This window comes from Leucopleurus acutus, assembly GCF_964270905.1.
Source record: "Leucopleurus acutus genome assembly, chromosome: X".
NCBI classification, from domain to species: Eukaryota; Metazoa; Chordata; class Mammalia; order Artiodactyla; family Delphinidae; genus Leucopleurus; species Leucopleurus acutus.
Window position 1 is genome coordinate 84,966,178 of NC_139148.1, and position 14,253 is coordinate 84,980,430.

Here is a 14,253-nt window from a genome sequence, read left to right on the forward strand (position 1 = left end):
TTGTCTTGATGGGTCTGGCTAAAGGTTTATCAATTTTATGTATCTTCTCAAAGAACCAGCTTCTAGTTTTACTGATCTTTACTATCATTTCCTTCATTTCTTTTTCATTTATTTCTGATCTGACCTTTATGATTCTTTTCCTTCTGCTAACTTTGGAGTTTTTCTTTTCTTCTTTCTCTAATTGCTTTAGGTGCAAGGTTAGGTTGTTTATTTGAGATGTTTCCTGTTTCTTAAGGTAGGATTGTATTGCTATAAACTTCCCTCGTAGAACTGCTTTTGCTGCATCCCATAGGTTTTGGGTCATTGTGTTTTCATTGTCATTTGTTTCTAGGCATTTTTTGATTTCCTCTTTGATTTCTTCTGTGATCTCTTGGCTATTAAGTAGTGTATTGTTTAGCCTCCATGTATTTGTGTTTTATACAGATCTTTTCCTGTAATTGATATCTAGTCTCATAGCATTGTAGTCAGAAAAGATATGTGATACAATTTCAATTTTCTTAAATTTACCAAGGCTTGATTTGTGACCCAAGATATGATCTATCCTGGTGAATGTTACATGAGCACTTGAGAAAAATATGTATTCTGTTGGTTTTGGATGGAATGTCGTATAAATATCAATTAAGTCCATCTTATTTAATGTATCATTTAAAGCCTGTGTTTCCTTATTTATTTTCATTTTGAATGATCTGTCCATGGGTGAAAGGGGGGTGTTTAAGTCCCCTATTATGATTGTGTTACTGTTATTTCCCCTTTTACGGCTGTTAGTATTTGCCTTATGTATTGAGGTGCTCCTATGCTGGGTGCATAAATATTTACAATTGATATATCTTCTTCTTGGATCGATCCCTTTATCATTATGTAGTGTCCTTCTTTGTCTCTTGTAATAATCTTTGTTTTAAAGTCTATTTTCTCTGATATGAGAATTGGTACTCCAGCTTTATTTTGGTTTTCATTTGCATGGAATATCATTTTCCATCCCCTCACTTTCAGTCTGTATGTGTCCCTAGGTCTGAAGTGGGTCTCTTCTAGACAGCATATATATGGGTCTTGTCATTGTATACATTTTGCCAGTCAGTGTCTTTTGGTTGGAGCATTTAATCCATTTATATTTAAGGTAATTATCAATATGTATGTTCCTATTCCCATTTTCTTAACTGTTTTGGGTTTGTTATTGTAGATCTTTTCCTTCTCTTATGTTTGTTGCCTAGAGAAGTTCCTTTAGCATTTGTTGTAAAACTGGTTTGGTGGTGCTGAACTCTCTCAGCTTTTGCTTGTCTGTAAAGTTTGTAATTTCTCCATCAAATCTGAATGAGATCCTTGCTGGGTAGAGTAATCTTGGTTGCAGGTTTTTATCCTTCATCACTTTAAATATGTCCTTCTGCTCCCTTCTGGCTTGCAGAGTTTCTACTGAAAGATCAGCCGTTAACCTTATGAGGATTCTGTTGTGTGTTATTTGTTGTTTTTCCTTTGCTGATTTTAATATGCTTTCTTTGTATTTAATTTTTGTTAGTTTGAGTAATATGTGTCTTGGGGTGTTTCTTCTTGGAATTATACTGTATGGGACTCTCTGTGCTTCCTGGACTTGATTAACTATTTCCTTTCACATATTAGGTAAGTTTTCAACTATAATTTCTTCAAATATTTTCTCAGTCCCTTTCTTTTTCTCTTCTTCTTCTGCGACCCCTATAATTCAAATGTTGGTGTGTTTAATATTGTCCCAGAGGTCTCTGAGACTGTCCTCAGTTCTTTTCATTCTTTTTTCTTTATTCTGCTCTGCAATAGTTATTTCCAGTATTTTATCTTCCAGGTCACTTATCCGTTGTTCTGCCTCAGTTATTCTGCTATTGATCCCTTATAGAGTATTTTTAATTTCATTTACTGTATTGTTCATCATTGCTTGTTTCATCTTTAGTTCTTCTAGATCCTTGTGAATTGTTTCTTGCATTTTCTCTATTCTATTTCCAAGATTTTGGATCACCTTTACTATCATTATTCTGAATTCTTTTTCAGGTAGACTGCCTCTTTCCTCTTCATTCGTTAGGTCTGGTGGGTTTTACCTTGCTCCTTCATCTGCTGTGTGTTTTTCTGTCTTCTCATTTTGCTTATCTTACTATGTTTGGGGTCTCCTTTTCACACATTGCAGGTTTGTAGTTCCCATTGTTTTTGGTGTCTGTCCTCAGTGGCTAAAGTTGGTTCAGTGGGTTGTGTGTGCTTCCTGGTGGAGGGGACTAGTGCCTGTGTTCTGGTTGATGAGGCTGGATCTTGTCTTTCTGGTGGGCAGTTCCACATCTGGTGATGTGTTTTGGGGTGTCTGTGGCCATATTATGATTTTAGGCAGCCTCTGTGCTAATGAGTGGGGTTGTGTTCCTGTCTTGCTAGTTGTTTGGCATAGGGTGTCCAGCACTGTAGCTTGCTGGTCGTTGAGTGAAAGTGGGTTTTGGTGTTGAGATGGATATCTCTGGGAGATTTTCACTGTTTGATATTACGTGGAGCCAGGAGGTCTCTTGTGGACCAGTGTCCTGAAGTGGCTCTCCCACGTCAGTGGCACAGCACTGACTCCTGGGTGGAGCACCAGTAGCCTTTCATCCACACAGCTCAGAATAAAAGGGAGAAAGAATAGAGAGAATGAAAGAAAGAGGATTAAATAAAATATAATAAAGTAAGATAAAATAAAAATTAAAAAATAATTATTAAGAAAAGAAATTTAAAAAGTAAAAAGAAAAACAAAAAAACGGACAGACAGAACCCTAGACAAATGATGAAAGCAAAGCTATACAGACAAAATCTCGTACAGAAGCATACACATACACACTCACAAAAAGAGGAAAAGGGGAAAAAATAATATATGTTGCTCCCAGAGTCCACCTCCTCAATTTGGAATTATTCGTTGTCTACTCAGGTATTCCACAGATGCAGGGTAGATTAAGTTGATTGTGGAGCTTTAATCCACTGCTTCTGAGGTTGCTGGGAGAAATTTCCCTTTCTCTTATTTGTTTGTTCAGCTCCTGGGGTTCAGCTTTGGATTTCGCACTGCCTCTGTGTGTAGGTCGCCTGAGGGCATCTGTTCTTCGCTCAGACAGGACAAAGTTAAAGGAGCAGCTAATTTGGCGGCTCTGGCTCACTCAGGCCAGGGGGACGGAGGGCTATGGATGCGGGGCGAGCCTGCGGCAGCAGAGGCCAGTGTGATGTTGCACCAGCCTGATGTGTGCTGTGCGTTCTCCAGGGGAAGGTGTCCCTGGATCATGGGATCCTGGCAGTGGCAGTCAGTAGAGGATCCCAGGAGGGTGGTGTGGATAGTGACCTGTGCTCGCACACAGGCTTCTTGGTGGCTGCAGTAGCAACCTTAGCATCTCATGTGCATCTGTGTGGTCTGCGCTGATAGCCTGATTGCTTTTGCAATCCTGAGAAAAGCCCTTAAATGCAGGGTAAATTCTTACAAGGACCACAGAAATCAAGACAGACCTACCAGCTCTATAAAATACATACAAGAATAATTTCATTTTCAATAATAGTGGCAACTGACTTGATGTTTCCCTGAGTGCTTTTTCCATTTGAGACCTGTGAGCAAAGGAGCCAAGGAGGACATATAAGTATGCATAATAATCTGCAATGTTGTAAATGGACCACAAGAATTCCACTGTTTTGAAGTTTAATTTGTAAGTTACATCTTAATGATTTTGACCTCATGCAGGTTTACCACATTGATTGGTGTCTGCTTAGTACTATGAGTCTGATCATTTGGAGTAATTTTCTGAGAAGTGTGTTTATACATATACAATTATAAAATGAATGTTTCTTTGCTAAGGTTGTTATAGTTCTTATAAAGCTAGGACTTGCACATATTTGCAATGTTGAAGAGTTTTATTTCTGTCTTTGCCTAGTGTTTCCAATGTCTGAAGTGGATAGTTCTTGTTCATTTAAGAGCTGTTGTGATCTGACTTCAGAATTCAAGGATAGACACAGGAGTTTGTGTTTTATATTGACTTTTCACAAAATCTGCATTTTTCTGATGAAGAGAATGTATTCAGACCCTTGAGTTTCTCTACATGAGAGAAATGGTTATTTATTCACTGTATACAAGAAGAAGAATCCAATACTCTAGTGTTACTTATCTCCAGATTGCAGAGTCAAGTAATAACTACCATCTGTAGAATTTTACCATTTTAATGATGAATGAACAGCACAATATTCAATGTTTCAAAAATATTGTAAAGCTATGTCTTCAAGGTCAAAACCACGGTTGAAAAGTGAAAGTAAATTTATTTTAAAAATAACAAACTAACTCATTTTCAGTGAATTGATGACATATTTTGTCATCATATAGGCACTAACTCACCCATTTTATTTTTATAAGAAATAAAACTAAAATGTTCAATGACTTTTCTTGAATTCTAATCACCACTAGCATTCTGAACAAGATGCAGGCTGACCTCTCAGGCATTGTGACACAATCATTCACATCATCTTTGTGTCTTTCTTCCTCATTTTTAAGCGTTCTTTGGTAATTCCTTCTCAATAAACTTTTCCAACATAGTAGGTAAGTCCTCATTTGAAGTAGAAGTCTACAACAGCTAAAAGAAAACAAAATATTGCTCATAGGAATTTCAGGAAATTCAGCAATGAAGCACTGTAAATAGATTAATTCCTCAAATCATCTTCGGTAAGCCATTATCTCTACATTGACAATTAACATGGTTGTTTAAACAATATAATGATGGATTAATTTTCCTAATATTTGCAAAATTAGTATCTGGATGTTTTATGTCGTGTACAGTTCCATAAAGTCAGAACTCAATGCTTTAGGGTGGCAAATAATTTCAAACCATTTCTCAAGGAAATAGAGGTCCAAATATCAAAATCAAATAGAAACTTTTGCAGTTAATTTTATAGATTTTTTTTAAAAAATCTAAAACATTATAATTTATCTTTCCTAATTTCTTTAAGTTCAAATTCCTGAATCCCGGGTGTATCCTATCTGTCTCTGCCCCTCCTCAAGATCTAGTCCTAACCTATTTTTCCACCAGTCACCTAGTATTTGGCAACATAAATTGTGATCCAGTCTGATACTTTTCCCCTATGCTCCTGCCACTGTTCTCTCTATATTTCTTTACTTATGTATATCTTATCCTTCCTTCAAAATCCAGCTCAAGCCTCCCCTTCTCCTTAAACATCTTCTTAATTTTCTTAGCTCTTCTTTACTCCAAGTGTGATCTGTGGATAAACAAACCAACATCGCTAGGGAGCTTGTTAGAAATGCAGAACCCTGGGCTCACTCCCAGACCTTCTGAATCAGAATCTGCTTTTTCACAAGATCCCCAGGTTTTTGCATGTAATGAACATTTAAGACCTCTTCTTCAGCTCATAGTGATCTCTCATTTATTTCACATTTCCACAGTAGTTCTTGTCTATATTTTTACCAGATTAAACTAATTAGTTTTTCATGGGTGTGTCTTGTCTCTTCACTTAGAATACAAGCTTCCTAAAGGCAGTCACCAGGTCTTATCCCTCTTAATAAACCTGATGGAACTTAATGCTTTATTTCCCATGCTGTGTTTTCATTCTGCGTTTCAACTTGCAGGTACTTCTAGTGCACGATGTTGTTTTCCCTTCAGATGAGAGGAATGCAAATTCTACTGCTTAGCTTGGTACCTAGCACATAGTGAGGAGTCAAATAAATATTTGCTGAATGTTTAAATTGCTGAAATTAATTTTGACAAGATGAACCTGGTCTTCAATTTTGATTCAGTTGTGCTTCTTCCCAGTCATGTTCTTGGGAGAACAGTGCATAATGAGAATATTAACACAGTCTTCAGCCTATAAGGCTTCTGGGGACATTTACTTGAATTCTAATTGGGCTATTAAAACATTACTAATCATGTTCCTAGAATAGCTGTTTAATCTTCAGGGTCATTGAGCTTAAAAGCAATCTTTCACCCTTCTCTGCAAATCAGTATACTAAGATTTGTTCAACTGCTAATTCTGTCTCGCTATAATATGGTGTTTAAACATATAGGCGTTGGCATCAGGTTGCCAGGGTTTTCCTCTGGGCCTACCACTTCCTACCTATGTGACCTTGGGTGCATTACTTTACATCTCTGTGCCTCAGTTTCTGTGTCTAAGTGGTGAGGATAATAATATTCTTTACATCATAGGGTTGATGTAAATATTAAGTTAGGTAATACATTTTAGATGCCCAGCAGAGTGCTTGATGCATATTAAGTCCTAAAGAAGTAGCAGAACCTATTATTAAGAAAACACACGGCCAGGAACTCTGCATTCCTGAAATGCTATTCTAGAGTTTCAATCGTTTATATGTATGTAGTGTGGGAGCACTTTAGATAGGTTTCTATTCTGTCCTCTTTTCCTGACTCAGTATTTAATTTATGTTTGCTGGCTGGGATGGCTTTAGGTGATACATAACTCTGATACCTGCTGTAAGGATATGTGTTTCTATTCGTGTTTTCATTGTCCATTCCCTACGTACAGGTACAATAGTAAAACTGAGTGCTGACTCATCCCAGAAAAGACAGAAGACTCCTCTCCCGGTTCAGGTGCAACTGACTCAGTCAATTCAAATGACCTTCCAGTAAAGGGTTGAGTAAGCAGATGGGAATTGGGTTATGTCCAGAATGCTTAATACCTTGATCGTTGCCATACCACTAAAAAAAACAAATACGGAAGATGAGATTCTTTTTAAATGATGTGAATGATACCTAAATAATATCATAATGGTAAATAATGAGGCTTTATAATTGGGCATAATATAAATGATGCATTTCCGGGCAGTGAACATGTACATTACAGCTTGGCAAGTTAAATATTTTCTAAAATCTTTGTTGGAGATTTACAAAAATCATGCCTTTTCATCTACAAAAGAGCAAGTTTTAGAATGCTGTTGATTATGTAACAATGTTGCTGTCTAAAAACATAAAATACTTGCATACTCAATTAATCAAACAATACAGTTGATTCTTTATCATACTGTATTCAAAGCTGGAAACACTGGGACTTCTCACCCTTAAGCGGCAGCCTTGGGGTTTTGCAAGCTTAGGGTAAGTTTAATTAAAGTCAAGGGAGAAAACCAATTAAGCACTGAGAAGTGCTGGAATCTCTCCTGCACTCTAAAGACAAAAATACCATTTAGAATAAGATGATGCTGTAATCTCAGTATAAATGTCATTGTCTAGTTCAGCAATTCTGGTGGCCCAGGTGTTCTGAGCACTTTGAAGAGCAGCTAGCTTATGAGCTTTCAATTTATAACTACATTGAATAATTTCCACTCACTTTAAATCTCCTCTGATAGGAAGTGCTTAGAAGGGAGACTGCATAAGTACAAAGAGTGACCATACTTTAAGTCCTCAAATACACCTATATTAAAGTGTGTCTTCAAAAAGCATTTAGATTCAAATCCTATTTGAGTAGGTTTGGAAAGCAGAGGGTTAACATTTTCCATCACTGCTATATGCAAAAGTGATGCATGTAAATGGATAAAGGAATCCAGCTTAATGAAATGAAATTTGTGTCATATTTATATTTTAGTGACTTTTGATGCAGTGTCATTACAGTTCCCCATCACTATTGTGCAGTACCGCCCACTGGGAAAATGGTAGAGCAGAATAATGTGCTGCTATACAGCTTGCCAATCAATCATGAAACCATAGAAAGAAGCAACTACAAGCATTGCTTCAAATGCAGTCCTGGGAAGCTGTGAGGGATGGGAGGGACAAAGCAGTCAATGGCAACCAAAAAATGGAAGTTGATTAAATGTGATTTACTGGGATTTATTTTCTTATCTTCATTTCTCTTTCTTGCAAGTATTAATTGCAATGTAGAACATGAATATGGAGAGTACATTACAGAAAGTCAGGGCTATTGCTCTAATTTGTGACAAGCAAATCAGCTATATGGGGAATGTAGTACAACAGTGTGGGAACCCTCTGCACTTTGGTGTGACCTCTGATGGAGCCTTCAAGCTAGTGAGGTCAGTTGATTTCACCCCTGAGAAGTCTTGCAGATGTTCCTTTAGTGGTATCTAGCAGATCTTTCTGAAGACTGCTTAGGGAAAAACACATATAAATGCCTTACAATCAAGCAGCATTATTTTAATAGCCATTTTTAGCTCTTAGGTTAATATGTTATAAACCTTAGCAGTGGAGAAAATTTTCTATGGTTACTGTTTAGTACAAATAGAAGTTGCCCCATGTTTGGAAATTGTTAACAAATCCCACTGAGGATTTTAACTAATCCTATAGCATTGTGGTGATATCTAAAAATGATGCTGCAAGTGGCCGAATATCACAACTCAAATATACTTGCAAGGCTAGCTGATAACACATTTCCAGTTTCTGAAAAAGAAGGCTTTAAAATTATTAATAATTTCTAGGTCAGGCAATGTGGTGTAGAGGAAAACACAGTAGATGTGGGTCAGGACCTCTAGATTCTATTCTGTCTCCAATTTTGATGTATAGATTGGACAGGTCCTTCAAGTCTCTGTGCCTCAGTTTTCTATCTGTATACATCAGAGGGATGGGAAAAACAATTTCTGAACTCCATTTCAGTTCTAAGTATTCAGAAATTCTCTTTATCAAAGCTAGCTTCTCATGAAGCTGCAACTGCGATGTTAACAAAATGCCTGAAAAGTAACCATCAAATTTCCAGAGAGAGGCCGGGAATGGAACAATTAAAATTAGTTCTATCCTGTTTAAATTGCAGTGGGAAAAACAAATTTCAAGTTTGCCATTATCCTACTATTTGTTTGTAAACATGATACATCTTGATAGTTAGCCTAATGACTCAGGAAGCACTTCCTGTGTAGCTTTCTACAAGTGACTACCACCCACATCCAATGTGTCACCAAGTCCCAGTGATCTTCCAATTCCCTTGACTATTTTGCTGTTGCCTTTCCCACCCACATACCTCAGAGACTGAAAACTGAGCGAAATTCTTAATTGGTATCAGCAAAATGTGCATGTATAGGAATAAGAATGTTTTTGACTATCAATTCTAAACCCAAGTAATCTGGATTTGGGTTGTAGAACAGAGAGGGAATATCAGTTGGCAGAGGCCAACAGAGTCACTCAGGACTGACTGATGTACTAGACAAGAGTGGTGACTACAGTAAACTGACACAGGTTCAGTTTGGTCAGTTGTAGATTTTCGACAGAACCTTGCCAATACATAATGTTTTCATATGACTTCCATTCATATCAAGACAGTTAAGAAATTTAGAATGCTAACTCTACACTGCTTTCTGCAAATACATAGAAAATTTACATCACATCATAAATCACAAAAATTCAGAGTTTAACATAATACAAAAACCTACATCACCAGAATGCATTTGATTTTAATAATTTCCTTATACAAAGGAAAGCAAACATAAAAATTAACACATGCAAGCAGTCAGGAAAGAGACTTACAGCTTCAAAGCACGGTATGGCAGCAAGTGCATAAGTCTAAAGGACCCGTGCTGCCATTCCAAGCCTTGCAATTTAGGACATTTGTTCTGGGCTTGGCTCTATCATAGGCTATATAAGACCTCAAAAAGTCATTTAGCTTGTCAATTCTTAGGTTTACAGACCTCATTCACTTAACCATTGTGAAGAAATGACTGTGTATCTTTGTTTAAAATTTAGTATGTGCCATTGAGTTTTTACTTAAATCTTTAGAAGAGAAAAGCCAAAAAAATAGGCAAGGGAGTTGACACCTATACGAAGTATCTGGAAATGAGTCAGGTCAAAAATAAAATGCTCGGAGTTTTCCAGGTGACTAAATGAATTACCTTTAGTATTTGAGGCAAAATAAACATTAATGAGAAAAGAAGACAGGATGCAGACAAGTGAAAGGATTCAGTTGTCATCTCCCAAGATTCAAATGAAGCTGTCCATAGAAGTTGCTCAGTACCTAGAGTCATGAAATGTGCCTTCCAAGATTTTTTTTTTTGTTCTTAGCATAAGAGAGCGAGCAAAGTTTTTTCTATATTCTGATTAAGAGAAAGGAAACAGTATATTTCAAAGATACGTTTTGGAGAAAGCCAATTTCTTCTCTCTAAAAAAGTGAGGTGGGGGATGAGGGTGGGAGAGATATAGTAGAACTAGACCCAAAGTGTTGCTTCAAAACTAATAGGTGTGCAAATGAACTCAATTAGTGTAGTCTTTATGATAAACTGCAAGACAAATAGGAAATATCGATGCTTCTCAAACTTTAAAGCAGCTGGGAGTGAATAAAGAAGAACGAAGATGCATCCAAACCCAAGAGGAATAAAGTTGATGCCTGGAATCATCATACATAAGAGAAAATTAAATTTTGGTTTAAAATACAGACTTTTTGAACTTCTAATCACAATTCTTCTGAAAGACATAAGAAAACAAAATCTCAAAAATAAAGTTTCCACTGCCATCAAAAATTAATTTATTGTAAAAGCTAGTGGCAGAATCTGGTACCAAATCTCGCTTTAGTCAAAATTCATTAATTCAACAAATATTTTTTGGGCACATTTTGTGTGCCAGACATTCTTTTTTTTTTTTTTTTTTTTTTTTTTTTGCAGTACACGGGCCTCTCACTGTTGTGGCCTCTCCCATTGCGGAGTACATGCTCCAGATGCACAGGCTCAGTGGCCATGGCTCACAGGCCCAGCCGCTCGGCGGCATGTGGGATCTTCCTGGACCAGGGCACGAACCCGTGTCCCCTGCATTGGCAGGCAGACTCTCAACCACTGCGCCACCAGGGAAGCCCCAGACATTTTTATAGGCACTTGAGAGTATGGCAGTGAACAAAACAGACAATGATCCCTGCTCTCAGGGGAGAAGATAATAGACAATAAGTAATATGAAAACTATATAGTATGTTAGAAGGTGATAATCACACTGGAGGAAAAAATAAGACTGTGGTAAGAAGTATAGGGAGTGTACGTTGTGGTTGGAGTTATAAATAGGGTAATTTGGGTAAACTTCATTGAAAAAGTGACATTTGATCAAAGACTTGAAGGGTATGAGGTTGCAAGTATGTGGATATCTAAGGGACAGCATCACATTACCAAGGCCTTAAGGAAGAAATATGCCTGGTGGATTTGACGAACAGAAGGACATCAGTGCAACTGGAGCAGAATGAGTGAGGGGAAGAGTGGCAGGAGATGAGATCAGAGGGATAAAAAGGAAAGAGTTCACATAGGAACTTGTAGGCCATCATGAAGACTTTGAGTTTTACACTAAGCAAAATGGAGAGCCATTAGAAGGTTTTGAACACAGGAGTAACTTGATATGCCTTCTGAAAAGATCACTTTAGCTTCTATGTAAGAATATACTGCAGTAATAAAAACAGTAGACATGGAGAGACCAATTAGAACAATATTTCAGTTATTCAGAGGTGATGATTATATTCAGAGGTAAGAAGTGATGATGGGTTGGACCAGGGAAGCAAGAATTGAGACAGTAAAAAGTAGTCAGATTTTGATATAATGTGAAGGTAGACGGAGATGAGAGATTGGATGTAAGGTACAAGAGAAAAAAAGAAGTCAAGGATGACTATGATTTGGGGCCTAAGCCACTAGAAGAATTAGAGTTTCCATATTCCAAGATAGAGAAGACTGTGGGACTCTCTGCTCAGGTTTGCAAAGGAAGGTAAGAAATTTCATTTTGGACATATTAGGTTTTGGAATGCTTATTAGATATCAAGTGGAGGTGTGAGTAAGCAGTTGTACAGAAATCTGGAGAAAGGACTGATGGAAGTACAACTTTGGAAGTTAACAGCACATAGATGGCATTAAATCCATGAGAAGAGAGGAGGCCACCTAATGAGTGAGTATAAATAAAGAAGGAAAAAGTACAATGCCAAGCCCTAGGGCATCCAAACATTCGGAGGTTGGGGAGAAGAGGAGGAACTAGCAACAGATACGAGAAGGGGCACACAGTGAGGTAGGAGGAAAATCAGGAGAGTGTGGTACACTGAAATCCAAGTGCAGAAAATCTATTAAGTGTGTCAGATGATGCGGGTTGGGGTTTCTCAGCCTTAGCACTATTGACATTTGGGGCCAGAGAATTCTTTGGTGGTGGTGGTGGTGGGGAGAGGGGGTCCTTTGCATTGTAGGAAATTTAACAGAATCCCTGGACTCTACTTACTAGATGCTAGTTTGGTCCACCATCCCCTGGACCCCACTCCCACAATCCCTTGAATTGTGACAACAAAAATGTCTCCAGATATTTGGCACCAGGTGTGCAAAATCACCTCTGTTTGAGAACTGCTGTGTTAGATCAAGTAAACTGAAGACTGGGAAGAGACCACTGAAATTAACGACATGGAGGTCATTGATAACCTTCAGCACTTTCAGTGGAGTAGCAGGGGGTGAAAGCTGAAATACAGTGGGTTTAAGAGAGAATTGGAAGAGAGGAATTTGAAACAGTAATGTATAAACAAGTCTTCAAAGAGTTTTACTGAAAAGGGAACAAATAAATGGAGCATAATTTAGTGGAGAGATCAGGATTAAAGTTTTTTCCTTGAGATGGGAGAAATAATTACATGATTGTATTCTGATGGAAGGATCTCAGAGAGAGGAAAAAAATAAAAGAAGTGGAAGAGGATGTTGGATGGATCCCCTTGTATAGTGGAGAGGACATGGGATTTGGTACACAAGATGGGGGAGAGACTTTAGATGATAACATGGATATTTCATCTGTGGTAGCAAGTGGGAAGGCAAGGAATATGGTTGTGGATACTGGTAGGAGGGTTGTTATAGTTTGGGTGGGAACTGTGGGAATACTTTTCTGATTGCTTCAGTTTTCTCAATGATGAAGAAGCAGAGTCAGCAGCTCTCATGAGGGTGGGTAGTGAAGTGTCAGGAGTTTGAGGAATGAGAATAAGTATGATATATTCATCTAAGAGAATGGGACGATTAAATAAAGTTAGGAAGTTTATTATGATTCACAGGCATCACTGTGTACTTGAGATTCATGGTCATGAATTTAAAGTGAGCTAGTTAGTGTGAGTGGGTATTTTTCTTTAGCCAGGTTCAGCTGCAAAGGTATAGACACAGAGTAGGCAGAGAGCTAGTGTATTAGTCAGCTCAGGCTACCATAACAAAAAAAGAAAACATAACAAAAAAGTGTGTGAGAAAAGGCAGGGAATAGTACCCCATATTATATACAAGTCAATGATTATATTAATTGATCATGGATTTAAGATGGGTAGAGGGAGAGAGGAATTCAAGGGAGTGAAGAATGGAAAATATAGAGTAGGATGAGTGGATTGGAAGTCTCAGTTCAAAGATTGTTGGAGTTAAAGTATTTTAGGTTATAAAATTAAAAAAAAATAGAAGGTGTTGGTTGAAGAATAGGAAGTTGAAATTGAGATTTTGGGGGCAAGGCAGTTATTGTCAATGACAGGTTCTGAATTATGATCTTGCAGTGGATGCTTTAATGTGTTGCTACAAACCTCCTTTCAGAACAAGGACACTCATTTTCCCAGCTTCTGGGAGTGTTGTCTGCTAAGAGTTCAAACATTTGAGTCTCTTCCTGGGCAATGCCCTCCACTGAAGGTAGCTGCCTTGGCCAAGGTTATGCCCCTACATGGGGGCAGCCCACATTCAGTGAATGGTCAGTTTAAAACTCTGAGGGGGCATCTCAGCTCCAGAGCTCCCTGTGAGTTCAAATGAAGCCTTCATTACTACTAATCTGCAACTGACCTTTCTCTGCACAATATTGCTTCTTTCATTGCCTCATAGGTGTTTTTTCAGAGAGCAGCCCTGGATAAATTTCCTGCACTCAAATATTCATCTCAGAGTCTGTTTCATGGAGAGCCTGACATTGCGTCTCAGGTGGTAGGCATGCTTTGAAAAAGTAGACTTTAAAATGGGATATTGTATCTGGATCACTCATCAGGTGACTGGAAATAAGAATGCTGCCACTGGTGGGAGGTGGTGTATGAATAGCCTTTGGCATGTTATAGCAAAATAATTGTTAAAATTCGCAGGGTGCAGGGGAATGCATTGGCAGTGGCAATCGCTCAGGAGTTTGGGAGGAATGATAAGGACAATGGACAATGGACGGTTGTGGCTGAGTGTGACAGATGCATGGGAAAAACCATGAAAGGCTGAGGGTGATTAATGACCAACTTAAGGTGAAGTGTGAAAGTCAGAGGGCCTTGGAAGCATTTAAAGAGACTTTTACTTTCTGTACCCAGAGGATCAGACCCAGGACTTAATTATAACGACAGTGCAGGTCCAGGTAAGGGTTATGTTCCCATCTCTGGCATGTTTATTAC